The 15,964-nt window shown below is 43.1% G+C and overlaps 1 protein-coding gene across 6 annotated transcripts in view; it reads right to left on the bottom strand.

Annotated features, from left to right (window-relative positions):
- fhit (fragile histidine triad diadenosine triphosphatase) overlaps positions 1-15,964 on the bottom strand; it is a 1,268,452-nt gene that overhangs the window by 525,378 nt on the left and 727,110 nt on the right. The gene's annotated exons all lie outside the window — the stretch shown is intronic.

Here is a 15,964-nt window from a genome sequence, read left to right on the forward strand (position 1 = left end):
CATTCATGTGATGTGGGCGACACTGGCAAGGCCAGAATTTAATACCCATCTCTAGTTGTCCTTGAGAAGGTGATGATGTCTGCCTTCTTGAACCACTGCAGTCCATGTGCCGTAGGTACAGTCACAGTGCTATTAGGGAGGGAGTTTCAGAATTTTGACCCAGCAAAAGTGAAGGAACGGCGATATATTTCCAAGTCAGGATGGTGAGTGGCTTGGAGGGGAATTTCCAGGTGATGGTGTTCTCATCTATCTGCTGCCCTTGTCCTTCTAGATGGTAGCGGTCGTGGGTTTGGAAAATGCTGCCTAAGAAGCCTTCGCAAGTTCCTGCAGTGCACCTTGTAGATGATACACAAAGCTGCCACTGTGCGTTTGTTGGTGGAGGGGGTGAATGCTTGTGGTTGGGGTTCCCATCAAGCAGGCTGCTTTGTCCTGGATGGTGTCAAGCTTCTTGAGTGTTGTTGGAGCTGCACTCAACCAGGCAAGTGGAGAGTATTCCATTACACTCCTGACTTGTGCCTTGTGGACAAGCTTTGGGGAGTCAGGAGGTGAGTTACTCACTGCAGAATTCCCAAACCTCTGACCTGTTCTTGTAGCCACAATATTTATATTTCTAGTCCAGTTCAATTTCTGGTCAATGGTAACCCCTAGGATGTTGCTGGTGAGGGATTCAGCGATGGTAATGCCATTGAATGTCAAAGGGCGATAGTTAGATTCTGTCTTGTTGGAAATGGTCATTGCCTGGCACCTCTATGGCACGAATTTTATTTGCCACTTGTCAGCCCAAGCCTGGATATTGTCCAGATCTTGCTGCATTTGGACATAGACTGCTTCAGTATCTGAGGAGTCACAAATGGTGCTGAACATTGTGCAATCATCAGCAAACATCCCCACTTATGACTTTCCTTCCGTCATAAGGTCAGTGACGAAGCAGCTGAAGATGGTTAGGCCTAGGACACTGCTATGAGGAACTCCTGCAATGATGTCCTGGAGCTGAGATGACTGACCTCCAACAACCATAATCATCTTCCTTTGTGCTAGTTATGACTCCGACCAGTGAAGAGTTTTCCCTCCGATTCCCATTGATCCCAGTTTTGCTAAGGTTCCTTCATGCCACACTTGGTCAAATGCTGCATTGATGTCAAGGGCAGTCATTCTCACCTCACCTCTGGACTTCGGCTCGTTTGTCCATGTTTGAAACAAGGCTCTAACGAGATCAGATGCTGAGTGACCCTGGCAGGACCCAAACTGTGCGTCAGTTGAGCAGGTTATTGCTAAGCAAATGCTGCTTGATAGCAATATTAATGACCCCGTCCACCAATTTACTGATGATCGAGAGTGGACTGATGGACGGAAATTAGCTGGGTTGGATTTGTCCTGCCTTTTCTGTACAAGAATACCTGAGAAATTTTCCACATTGCCGTGTAGATGCCAGATGTTTGTAGTGAAACAGCTTGGCTAGGGAAGCGGCAGGTTCTTGAGCGCAAATCTTCAATACTATTTCTGGAATTTGTCAGGACCCAGAGCCTTTGCAGATCCAGGGCCTTTAGCCATTCCTTGATATCATATGGAGTGAATCAAATTGGCTGGAGACTGGCATCTGTGATGCTGGGGATCTCTGCAGGAGGCCAAGATGAATCATCCACTTGGCACTTCTGACTGAAGATTGTTGCAAATGCTTCAGCCTTATTTTTTGCACTGTTTTGCTGGGCTCCCCTATCACTGAGGATGGGGATATTTGTGGAGCCTTCTCCTCCAGTGAGATGTTTAATTGTCCACCACCATTCACGACTAAATATGGCAGGACTGCAGAGTTGAGATCTGATCTGTTGGTTGTGGAATTGCTTAACTCTGTCTATAGCTTGCTGCTTATGCAGTTTGGCACACAAGTAGTCCAGCGTTAAGCTTCACCAGGTTGACACCTCATTTTTAGGTATGCCTAGTGCTGCTCCTGGCATGCCCTCCAGCATTGAGCCGGGGTTGATCCCCCGGCTTGGTGGTAATGGTAGAGTGGGGGATATGCCAGGCCATGAGGTTATAGATTGTGGTTGAGCACAATTCTGCTGCTGCTGATGGCCCACAGCGCCTCATGGATGCCCAGTCTTTAGATGCTAAATCTGTTCAAATCTATCCCAAATAGCATGGTGGCAGTGCCACACAACACGATAGTGGGTATGCTCAATGTGAAGCCGGGGCTTCGTCTCCACAAGGACTGTGCGGCGGTCACTCCCACCAATGGAAAAATGCATCGGCGGCAGGCAGTTTGGTGAGAATGAGGTCAAGTATGTTTTCCTCTCTTGTTCGTTACCTCACCAATTGCTACGGTCCCAGTCTAGCAGCTATGTCCTTTACGACTCAGCCAGCTCGGTCTGTAGTGGTGCTACTGTGCACTCTTGGTGATGGACATTGAAGTCCCCCATCCAGAGTACATTCTGTGCCCTTGCCACTCAGGCTCTCTCCAAGTGGTGTTCAACATGGAGGAGCACAGATTTCATTAGCTGAGGGGGGACAGTATGTGGTAATCAGCAGGTTTCCTTGCCCACGTTTGTCCTGATGCTTTGAGACTTCATGGGGTCTGGAGTCAATGTTGAAGACTCCCAGGATAACTCCCTCCCAATTGGAGTTGACTATACTGCCACTTCTGCTGGGTCTGTCCGGCTAGTGGGACAGGACATATCCAAGGATGTTGATGGCGGCAAGTGGGACATTACCGGTAAGATTCTGTGAGTATGACTATGTCAGTCTGTTGCCTGACTAGTCTGTGAGACAGCTCTCCCAATTTTGGCACTAGCTCCCGGATGTGAGTGAGGAGGACATTGCAGGGTCACAGGGCTGAGTTTGCCGTTGTTGTTTTGGATGCCCAGGTTGATGCCAGGTGGTCCGTACAGTTTTGCTCCTTATCCAACTTTCTGTAATAGTTTGTTACAACTGAGTGGCTTGCTAGGCCATTTCAGAGGGCATTTAAGAGTCAACTACATTGTTGTGGGTCTGGAATCACATGTAGGTCAGACCAGATAATGATGGCAGATTTCCTTCCCTAAAGGATATTCATGAACCAGGTCGTGTTTTGATGACAATTGACAATGGTTTCATGGTCATCATCAGACTTTTAATTCCAGATTTTTATTGAATTGAAATTACACCATCTGCCATGGTGGAATTCAAACCCAAGTCCCCAGAGCGTAACCCTGGCTCTCTGGGTTATGAATCCAATGAGAATATTACGACACTACTAACTCCCCCTAATCCTCCTACCACCCTTTTACTAGTTATACGCCTATAGAAGACTTTGGGATTTTATGTTAATTGCCAGTTTATTTTCGTACACCCTCTTTGCTTCTCTTATTTGGTTTTTCACATCCCCTCTCAACCTTCCATATTCAGCCTAGTTCTCAATTGCATTTTCTACCTGACACCTGTCATAAGCACACTTTTTCTTCTTTATCTTAATTTCTACCTTCTTTGTCATCCAGGGAGGTCTGGATTTATTTGCCCATCTTTCCCCTTTTAAGGAATATATCTTGACTGTGCCCAAACCATACCTTCTTTGACGATAGCTCATTGTTCAGCTACCGTTTTTCCTGTTAACCTTTGGCCTCAATTTATTCGGCCCAGGTCCATTCTTACATTATTGAAGTTGGCTTTCCCCCAGTTATTCTTGCTCTAGATTGGTCACTGCCCTTTTCCATAGACATCCTAGATCTTATGGTACAATGATCACTGTCACCTAAATATTCTCCTACTGACACTTGATCTACTTGGCCCACCTCATTCCCAAGAACCAGGTCTAGCAGTGCTTCCTTTTTCATCCGACTGTATACATACTGCTGTGGAAAATACTCCTGAACACACTCCAGGACCTTTTGCTCCACTACCACCATCCCAGTCTATATTCAAATAATTAAAGTTCCCCATTATAACTATTCTATAATTTTTGCACTCTGAAATTTCCTTGCAGATTTGTTTGTCTACATCCTTCACATGCGGTGGCCTATGGACTGCACCGAGCATGTAATTGCACCTTTTTTGTTCCTTTGCTCTAGCCAAATCAATTCAGTCCTTGACTCCTCTCGGAAATCCTCTTTCTCCAGCACTGCAATGCTCTCCTTAATCAATACCATCATCCCTCCCTCTTTTCTTCCTTTGCTATCTTTCCTGAACTTCACGTACCCAGGAATATTTAACACCTAGTCCTGCCCTTCCTTGTTCAGGTCTCTGTTATAGCCAAAACATTATAATTCCACATGGCAATCTCTGCCTGTAACTCACCAATCTTATTAACCACATTCCATGCATTCACATACATGCACTGTAACTCTGAGTTATACTCTATCACGTTCTCCCTTACTCTAACCCCATCTATTAATTTACTATTCTCTATTCTGGTTCTAGCTATCTCTCGTAGTATTTTGTGCACCTTGGTATTCTTCTCTGATACTTTCTCATGGTTCCCACACCCCTGCTGAGTTAGTTTAAACCTCCCCAACAGCACTAGCAAAAGGAACTCAGTCCTGGCTCAGTTCCGCTTGAACAGGTCCCATCTTTCCCAAAGCCAGTCCCAATGTACCAAGAATCTAAAGCCCTCTGTCCTGCAACATCTTTCTAGCCACACATTCATCTATTTTATCCTCTTATTTCTGTACTCACTTTCACGTGGCACTGGAAGTAATCCGGAGATTATGACATTTGAGGTCCTGCTTGCTAATTTTCTGCCTCGCACCCTAAATTCTGACTGCAGGACCACATCCCTCTTTCTACTTATGTGGCTGGTACTGATGTGGACCACACCTGCTGGCTGTTCACCCTCCCCCCGCAGGGTGCTTTAAAGCTTCTCAGTGACATCCTTGATCCTGGCACCAGGGAGGCAACAAACCATTCTGGATTCGCATCTGCGGTCACAGAAATGCCTATCTGTTCCCCCATTGAATTACCTATTGCTAGACTTTCTTGTGCAGCCCCTGTGCAGCCATGGACACGGCTCTGGCTGCATTCCCCAGATGAACAATCATTCTCATTAGTATAGATTTGAATATTGGTTGGAGAATGTATCGTACTCAGGGGACTCCTCTAATAACTGCCTGCTCTTTTTTAAGTGCCTGGTGGTCACCCTTTCCTCTCTCCTTGCATACTCTTAAGTATGGGGTGACCACATATATAAACGTGCTATCCACATAGTTCTCAGCCTCACAGATGCATCACAATGACACCAGCAACTGTTCAATTTCCAAAACCTGGAGTTCAAGTTACTGCAGCTGACAACACTTCCTGCACAAATGGTTGTCCAGGATGTGGGAAGTGTCCTGGAGTTCCTACATTGCACAGGATGTGCACTCTTGAGATTATGAAAATGCAGAATATGCAGAGAAAGAGGGAATGGGTGAGCACCAGGCAGTCAAAAAGGAACAAGCAGTTAGTACAGAAGTCCCCAGGGTGCATCTCACTCTCCATCAGTATTCAGTTCTGAATACTGAGAGTGATTTTTCATCTGGGAGTGCAGCCAGAGCCAAGTCCACAGGTGGCTCAGCTGCACAGAGGGGTACAAGACTAGAAGAAAGTCCATGATGCAGAACTCTCTGGAAGGCAATTTGTGGGCACAGATTGCTGTGAGACTTAGTTTTTTCATTTCTGGTTGTACATTCCACTAATCCGTGCCATATATCCTATTCAAGTTAGGCTTTCTTGTTGAGGCTGTGTTGATTCCTTCAAGATTACATTGCACTGTTCCACCTCAAATGCTCTATGGTGCACTTTTCATTACAACAATGCTTCCCCTGGTCGTCTTGATGTTGGCAGGAGTGCCATAATGTAAATGAGGCAATGTTAGAAGAAGTAGCACTGATGTGGCAAGCACTCTGCTGTCAGTGGCTGCCAATTTTCTGGGCACAGATCGGCCAAAATTTCAGCCCACCCAATCAGAACAACGATCTTTTCCATTCATCGAAACATTCTTCAATTTCCTACTTTCAAAACAACTGTTCATGTTTGTCTATTGATGCAAGTGCTGTGAAATCCATTCCACAACGTAAATGGGAAGGGGAGATTCCATGGAATCAAGCGATCTAGAGTATTGAAAATACTCTGTAAAATAAGGGAGTACAATCATAATTGCAGCACGTCATTCAGACCACTACATCGCCAATTTCAAGTGTTCCAGCTCCTCACTGATTTTTCCCCAATCTACTATGGTTCTTCCCTCAATCTCTGCTCTCAAATTCTGCACAATTTCTTTCATCCTTAGGTTTTTTTTAATGAGATTACTGACCATTTACCTTTCATCTTACTGTCTCTTTTTACATTTAGATAAAATAACTGCTCATCCATGAATCCAAATTGTGTCTTTACTTCTGAACTACCACCTCAATCTTGCTCTCTACTTATAAACCTTTCTCTCTTCTTATAAATCTAAGGTAAACTTTCTCCCATTAACTATCATGAATTTAAAATTTCTAGTTTGACCAAATATTTAATTTCATCTCTTATTAGTAGCTGAACATCTTGTGACCACAGAAATAAAATGAAAAACGGGAAAAGCAAGAAATACAAGAAATAAAAAACATAACGTGCCTGAAACACATGCAGCTTCAATTTCAAAGTGTGCAGTTTGAGCTTCATCCCTTAGTTGTATAAAAACCTCTTCAATAAAACAATCATATCAAATACATCACCCTCTACTCTCATGTATTTCTTGTACACCATTGTCTCTTCAGAATCAACTTTCAAAGGGACTTATATTCTACTTTCCACTTTACCAGTCCATTTCAGTGAAGTGGAGAAAAAACATAAGTAGTTATAAGAGCTGAACCCTAAGCCATCAAAATAAATGTGGCTCTACAGAAGAAACTTGCCAATGAACTCTTTAATAGTGCTTATGTCGAAAGACAGCAGCTTCTAATGATACTGCACAGTTGTCATTGCATTGTGAGCCAAGAAACTGAGCTGCATGCAAATATCTCATTCTGACCTTAGGCACCAGATTGCTGGCAAATATGGTGAATCATCTGACAATGAACTGAACAGAATTCCACTTCCATAAATGACACACAGATTTTCGCAAGCCAATCTGTAAAAGGGGCAAAAAACCCTGGCTCAATTTGAGCATAGAATATCAAATGGGTCAAGCTTGCTGAATGACATTTTATTTTTCCTATTTTCTGATACTTTGAGGTCTTGTAATCAGACATCCACTTTTTCATCCACATCTTGGGTTCCAAGGGTATTTTAGACCAGGATATGCATTACTTACAGTGGGATTTCTGAAAGGATGTGATCAAGTCAGTCAAAGGCGCTTCAATTTTGTGATGGACAATAGATCTAGGTAGGTCATTGTAGCTTCTCAATGGGAATAAAAGTGCTTATTTTTAATAAAACTCAAATATTCACTGTTAATGCTGGATCATGAGATGCTCAATTTCAAACTTTTCACACAATTTAAGTACTGGAATTGTCCAGTAGTTTTCTTCCTTATTGTCCTGTGATGGTTAAGGCTTGATTGAAATCATTGCATTTTTGCTTAAATATTCATAGCTCTTAGGAACTAGGAGAACTGCAGTCCATTAAGATCATCAAAAGTTATTCAACAATTAATTATAACTGGATCTATACAACTCTGATATATCATTCAAGATAGATTTCTAAGCACTGTCTTTCCATCCAGTAGCTTGTTATGGTAGGATACTGATAAGCTGAAGAGCTTTAAATATGACCTTATAAAGTATTCAGTATCTCTATCACGAAGAATAAAATAAGCATAGTCATTTGAAACCCAGACCAATAGTTGCTCTACCCTAAGAAATTGTAGTGTCATTATTCTCAATTATAGACCCCAGACTGGAAAAAGTATATACTGTATTCAGACTTGACCTTTCCTGTGACAAGTCCAGCAGATGAACAATCGTCAAATGTTTCATGAATTGAATTCAAAACGGCATTCAATTTTCCAGCTCTCAAATATTAGCATATTTTAACATCTTAGTACATGCAAATTGTTCATACTTTACATTTTCATTGAATATATTACAGTAGCGGTATAATTTTCTTTTTGTGGCATTAATCTAATTGTTTAGTTACAATATCAGTAACAAACATTCATGCATGATCAATCCCAGCTTTCAGCCACTCAATCTGTCACTCATTTACTAAGCAACTCAGGTTATTGGTTTTAAATGCCCTGTGACATTTTCAATGGACAATACCTAGGTTGGATGATTAAACCGTAAAGAAAATACTTAAAAACTAAATTTCAGAATGAAGTGCCCAAACCTCTCAGGCAGAGTTATATGGTTTGCCCCATTCTGTTATAAAATGTGCATCGAGACAACTTAATCACAATCCTGCAATTACTCCATGATGGTATGACTGCAACTGTCTTGAGCAAGAGATCTGAAGGAGGACCCAAAGAGACTGCAAGTGAACGACTAGTCACTGGACTTCAAAGTAACTCATTGTGAGATGTTTCTGAGAGTTTCGGTAAGACACAATAGGAACACAAATTAGTTTCTCACCATCTCTATCCCTATCACAACATCCCAACATCTCTTGTGCTATCCAAATCCATGCTCATTTCATCCAGGACCTGATCGGATCAGAGTTGCTCTTGGAATTGCTTCCATCATCGGCTGTCCCTTGATTTGAGGATGACGTCTACTCAGGATCTTCATGTAACTGAACAACCCGATTCTCAACTCACAGATCTTTGAGCACTTGGGGCAGGATGTCCCACAAAGTAGTGGGATCCAGAGTGCAGGATTTGCTTCCTTTTCTTTCCTCCTCTGCTGTCGTTCTGCCTCATTGTTAAGGTGTTTGGACTGAAAGCATGATGCAGCTTGATGAACAAGTTGTTGCCATTTTGAATGATTGGTAGCAAACTCCTCTCAATCATTAATATCAATGCTGCCACATGGAAAGCTTCAGAGTCCTCCCTTGGAACACTGCCATTGGGGAGTTGAGAAAATAGGACCTGGCGGGGGAGACACTTTTCAGCCATCCAGACACACTTTTCAGCCACCTGGACACAGTGTCCAGTCCATCAAAGTTGATTTCTCAGAAGTTTTGCCTGAATGCTTGAGGACCTGGCTTCAAAGTGGACACTAGCATTTGTTTGACGATCCTGCCACTGAATCTGGAGGATACAGCGGAGGCATTGCTGATGGAATTTCTCCAGCGCTCTTATGTGTCATTGATATACAGTCCTTGTCTCAGTGCAATACAGAAGTGTGGTGATGACCACTGCTTTGTACACCAGGACTTTTGTTGATTTGCGGAGGTCCTTGTTGTCAAACGCTCACTGCCATAGTTTGTAGAAAGCTGAGCTGGCGCAGCTGATCTGTTGTTGGATCTCCAATTTTGAGAGTGATGACTGTCAAGGTATGAGGAGTGCTGGACATATTCCAGAGTCTCTTCTTCTACACATATGGGAGGTGGAATATTTGGCTGACCAGGTTTGGGTTATGAGTTTTGTTTTGGCAACATTCAAGGGCAGGCTTAGTCTCATATATACAGAATTGAAGAAATCAAGGGTGGCTTGCAAATCTGGTGGAGAATGGAAAATGACATTGTAGTTCATTTGATCTTAGTGGTCCTGATGGTCCTGGTGGCTTCACAAAAATCTTTCATGTCATTATGGTCAGTATGTTGTTGACTCTCAGGCTTTCTCTTTCCACCACATGTGCTTTATTTTCCTGATTTATCTTTGGGTGTCAGCTTTGAGCTGATGGAATGCTGCCTTCTTGACTTGCGATCTTGCATTGTTGTCCCAGGCAATATAGGCTGCTCGTTCTTATTCCAGGAGGTCTCATATTTCAGCATTGTTTTGCTGAACCAGTCCTGGAGGCAATAATGCTCAAACCCAATGGTCACAGCACAGTAATCTAGTACAGCTGACTTTATTTCATCCTGTTGATCTGTAATTGAACAGGAAGTGTGAAGATTTTCCAGATTAATTCCAGATCAACTGTCTGATATGAACTCTGTGAATTCTACATTTAATTTTAGAAAATAACAAAAACAGCTAGGTATGCAACGTCTGCTTCTGATTTGATTTGTAACTCTGTGCAATATTATCCCTCAATTTATTGTTTTCTTGCTCAAAATAATACCTAAATTAAAGAGCTGTTGAATATAAAACACCGACAAATAGCTTGAATTTTGTCATGTTTTGCATCGAATCAAGGTCACTTTTCTTCATAATACCAAACATTTAAATTCACCTTCCAGCCTGCATGTGCCTCACTAATTCACCATTCCCACTAAATCACCATCCTTTCAAAACTTGTCTTGTAATTTTCATTTCCTTTGCAATGAGGGTTAATTGCGCTTATGATCTATTACTGTGTTCTATTACACTTGGCACGTGGAATTGAAATCAATAAAGTGATGCTGCTAAATACAAGCAGCTTGTAGCTGGAAAAAAATGGTTCCAAAGACAGTTGTTGCAAAGAAACTGTCATGGAAAAAGCTTATGTATTGTAATTCACTTGTAGCACTGTATATGTGAGCAGCAAAGAAAACGTCTGCTTCACACAGATAAATACTTTTGCTCCAATAATTCAGCTTCCAATAAACAAAAATGCTAAACCAGGTGAACACAAGTTTAAAAGCCACAGTTGCAAAATAGCATTATATTGTAACATTGCTGAAACATACAAAATGGTGGTTTACTGATAATTCACAAACTTTACATTATACATATAGTTTTGGCCAGTTTGAGGAGCAGGGAACTATATTAAGATGTACATGAAGATGCTACTTTCAAATTTACGTAAAAGGTCACAGAAGGCATAATCTTTCTGTTACCTTGTTTTGTCCAGCTGACAGCTTTAACAGCAGTGATATTACTGTGCAATAGACATATTGAAAATATTAGGCACAAAATTTGACTCCTCACAATGCACAAGTTTTTGGTACTGTGTGTGGTGTTTTGAACTTGAAATGGCATCTGTGGCATGTGTTTGTGCTTATGCTGCAAGGTGCACCAGATGCCAGACACCATTTTGTTGAGGGATTCAGCGCGTGAGCAGGGAGAGTCAAATGGAAGTATGCAGAACAGGCAGATAATGAAACCAATTAGTATGTAACGCTTATTTGACTCTCTAGCCGATGCTGTCTCTTAAACACACACGCCTCAACACTCATTCAACAGCAGTTAGGGCCCCACCCTCTTCTATCCTCCACCACCAGTAAAAGGTTACTTACAGTGTTGCAATTGTAGAAGTGTTGGGTGCTTTCTAGAGTTCTATAAAGTTGGTATGGCATGTACGACATGAATGCCATGATTTCAAGCAATCTGAACACACCAATAGCTCTCAGACCTGGTGTAGCAATTTGCATTCCCTTTGAAGTACAACGTGATAGGGAGAATGAGCAAAAGCAACAAGTAAGTGGCTGGATAAGAGAGCAGGAAGGGAAGAAGGTTCTCAGTCAATAGATATATCCACTCAGGATGTTCAGGTAACAGTTCTAACATAGAAATATTTATGGCACAGAAGGAGGCCATTCGTCCTCTTTATGTCCATGCCAGCCAAAAAAGAGCAATCTAGTCTAATCCCACACTCCAGTTCTTGGTCTGCAATCCTGTAGGTTATGACACATCAAGTACACATCCAAATATTTTAATGCAAGGGTTTCTGCCCCTACCATGCTCAGTCAGTGAGTTCCAGAACCCCATTACCATCTAATCTTTTTACCAATTACTATACTAGTGTTTATATCGGTCCAGCAATATCTCCCTACTCTTATATTCTATGCCTGGGCTCACAGTATCCTAGATAACTACCTTATCTACCTATCCTGCTGCCTTCAGAGATCTGTAGCTATCACTCTGAGGTTCTTCTGTTCCTTTGCATATTTCAGAATCCTTGCATTTACTGTGCATTACTTTTCCTTGTTTGTCCTCCCCAAATGCATTTCCTCACACTTCTCCAGATTGAATTAAGTTTGGCATTTTTCTGCCCATTTGACCAATCCATTGGTATCTTCCTCACTATCAACCACAAGGCAAATTTTCATATGATCTGCAAACTTCTTCATCATGCCCCCCCCCACCCCACCCCCACCACCCCCACAACCACCACCCACCCCCCCCCCCCCCCCCCCCCCTCCCACATTCAAGTCTAAACCATTGATATATACCAGGAATAGCAATGGACCAATTACTAATTGGCCCAATAGTCATTCCAGTCATAAAATCACCTGTCAATCATAACTCTTCCTGCCACTGAGCCAATTTTGGATCCAACCTGCCATTCTCCTGTGGACGTCATGAGCTATTAATGCTCTGACCAGTCAATCTGAATCCCATGGAGGAACAGTATGTCAGACACATGTGCTTCACTCAGGAGGTCCTTAGTGAAATTTACCACCTGCTGCTGCCACAACTGCTCCCTCAGAGCAGGGGAGGACCGCATTGTCAATGGCTGTGACCATCATCAGGAACTTTTATATGCTGGACTCCCTCCAGGCTGGAGCAGGTGATATTTGCAATATCACCCAGTTTGCTTTGCAATGTTGCTGAAAAGAGATCACTGTGCCTCTGTATTCCAAGAAATTTGAATACATTTCATTCCCGGTTTCCAGAGAGAAGCAGGTAGAATGGATAGCTGCAGGATTCCATTGATTGCATGCATGCTACTATTTCATTTTGTGGTTGTCACATGTCTACTTTGAGATGTACCACAACCAAAAGGAATTCCATTTCTTCAACTGGTGTGTGATCATAGGCAGTGAATCATGCAGGTCAATGCCTGATATCCTGGCAGCAGTCTGTGGCAGTCCACTGCACCATGCAGCAAGCACACACCAAAATCCATGTTGTCACAAGAAATTTGACAGAGCAAGTTGTTGTGGTGCTGAAACAATGCTTCTGCTGTATCAATCACTCTATACAAACCCTGCAGTACTTAGCAGCATGTGTATCAAGATTTGGGGTAGTCTGCTTCATGCTGCACAACAAGCACAGCCCTTGCCACCAGTTGAGAAGGAGAAGGGAAAGGAGAAGGAAAAGAAAAAGGAAGGGAGGTGACAACCAATTCAGGCCCTTTCTGATCATGCTGTCCATGAAGAACTCAGACAACTATGATATGAGAAAGCACAAACCCAATAATTCGCCAATAGTCATGTACCTTACCTTGCCTGATACTGACCATCACAGCACTCGCTTGGCCACAAAGCAATATAAAAGCCAGCATAAAATAAACATTCCAATGCAAGTTCAAACTAAATCATAATCACAGAATCATAGCTTACAGCAACGTCCCAGACTCCTCCTGAATACGCCGTGTTTGCCCAGCAGGGCAGACCCACCGGAGTTAGCAGCATAGGCAGGATAGATTGGCTCTGGGAGTGCTCAACATAAACTCCAGACCTTATGAAGTCTCATGGCATCAGATCAAACAGGGGCAATGGAACCTCCTGTTGATTACAACCTACCACACTCCCTCAAATGATGAATCTTTACTCCTCCACATTGAACATCATGACAGTAACTAAGGTACAGAATTTGCTCTGGGTAGAGGACTTCAATGCCCATCATGAACAGTGGCTTCATGACACCAATACTGATTGACTTGGCCAAGTCCTGAATGAAATAACTGCCCCACTGGTCTTGTGGCAGGTGATGAGAGAACCAACATGCGGGAAAAACCAACTTGACCCCATCCTCACCAATCTAGCTGTCGCAGATACATCTGTCGATCACAATGGAGCAGGAGTGACCACCACAGAGTTATCGTTGAGAACAAGTCTCATCGTGTTGTGTGACACGACCACCCAGCTAAATGAGATAGATTCAGATCAGATTTAGCAGTTCAAAACTGCACATCCAAGTGAGTGTAGCAGCAGAATTATATCTATAATGTCATCGCCTGGCATCTCCCTCACTCTACCATTACAATCAAGCCAAGACACCAACCCTGATTCAAAGAGGATTGGTATTAGGTGAATTGTTCTTGCAAACAGCCAGGACAGACATGATGGGTGGCTTCCTTCTGTACCGTGATTCTATGGGTTAGATCTTATTGCCCTCCGCTGGGTGTGCTTTCAGCAAAGGGAGAACATAAAATATGTTAGGTGGCTAGTCCACCGCCTTCCTGCCCAACCCTGACCTAGTCCCCATAATACAGGAGGTGATATACCCACCAGTGTGCCTACCCTTAGGCCTAATAGGGGCCTTGTAGCCAATTAGTGCCCACTTAAGGCCTTCAACCTGCCTTCACTGCCATAATATGCATGGCAGTGGCACGCAGACAAGGGTGGGAAGGCTGTTTTCCCAACAACTTTGGTGAAAAGACAAGGGGTGCACATCATTCGGGGGGTGCCTTGTGCATACTGGGGCACATTACCAAAATGTTATCCCCAATTTGCACCTCCCTGCCTAGCTCCAAAATCCACATCCCTCCCACTCCCCTCAGCTCCACCTCCCTAAGGTCCCTAATCCCTCCCTGCCCTAAAAAGCCCAGGTCTTACCTGAGTTTAGTGTCCATTTTCAATCTCTATTGGCCTTCTCGCATTGCAGCAACGCCCACTACTGACTTCTGGTGCTGCAGAGGCTGCTGAAGCTGAAGAACAATCAGATTGACTGGCTGCTCATGAGGGCGGATCTTCCTCTCACTGAAGAGTGCAAGTCCGATCCTCAGCTTGTTTAAACCATCCAGAGCGTGTTCTCGCTCTAGTCGGTCTCTTTTTTTTTTACAGTCGGCTGGTTTGGAACCTTTTCTTGAAATATTGCAATCCATTTAAAGAAATTTGGCAGCAGTTTACTTTTTGCTCACAGGAGGACTGAACCATCTACTCCCTTTGCCCATCTCGTATGGGTCTACAGATAATGCAACTCTTGTTCCTAGGCTATTTAACCATCTTTTTTATTTTCCAGTTTTACAAAATATCAGTGTTGCTTGTTGATATTTTAATGAAAAAAAATGTTCTATTTTAAAAACTTACCCAAGAGGTATATTCATGTGGAATCTAAACACTTGATTTGTCTGTAAAATCACCAGGGAACTGACATTAATTGAAACATTTCCAAGACTTCAATAGAACAGGAAGAGCTGAAATAAGAGCCCCTTTATAATTCAGACTTGCACAGGAGCTAAGAGGTGTCAAGATATCTAAATGCAAAGTCCCACAGCAGTTGGCAAACCAAATTAAAATGATGATGGTAGTTGATTTTGAAGTGCTGCAAATATAGTACTGTGTGGTAGTGAAAGCATGCCAGAAAAAGCAACAGGTAATAGAACTTTGGCTTGTAATTTACCCCCATAACCTCCTGGAAATTAGCACCGTGACCTGTAAATTATGCCCATGACTTCCTGTAAAGTAACCCCATGACCACCTGGGAGCCGGGTGAGAATCAGCCTTTGGGTGACGACAGAAGATTGACAGCAGTGTCCGCCAACTCCAAGCTGCACTTGAAGAGGTAGTCAGGTCAGGAGTGAGATGGAACACGTTCAACTTGTCTGCATAGTGAAGCTCCAACAACACTCAAGATGTTCGACACCATCTGGGACAAAGCAACCTCCTTGATTAGTACCTCATCCACCACCTTAAACATTCACCCCCCTCCACTGCTGATATACAGTGGTGGCAGTGTGTACCATCTACAAGATGCTCTGCAGCAACTTGCCAAGGTTGCTTTGACAGTACCTTCCAAACTTGCAACCTCTATCACCTAGAAAATCAAGGGCCGCAGGTGCATGGGAACACTATCATCTGCAAGTTCCTCTCCGAGTTACATACCATCCTGGATTGGATGTATATCACTGTTCCTTCACTGTAACTGGATCAAAATCCTGGAGCCCCCTCCCTAACAGCATTACGGAAGTAACTGCACAGGGTTGCAGCCGTTCAAGAAGGTGGCTCATCACACATTCTCAAGGGCAATAAGGGCAAGGAATGGGCAATAAATGCTAGCCTTGCCAGCAATGTCCATGTTCCATAAGAACTTAAGAACGTAAGAACATAAGAAATAAAAGTGGTA

This window comes from Carcharodon carcharias, chromosome 7, assembly GCF_017639515.1.
Source record: "Carcharodon carcharias isolate sCarCar2 chromosome 7, sCarCar2.pri, whole genome shotgun sequence".
NCBI lineage: Eukaryota > Metazoa > Chordata > Chondrichthyes > Lamniformes > Lamnidae > Carcharodon > Carcharodon carcharias.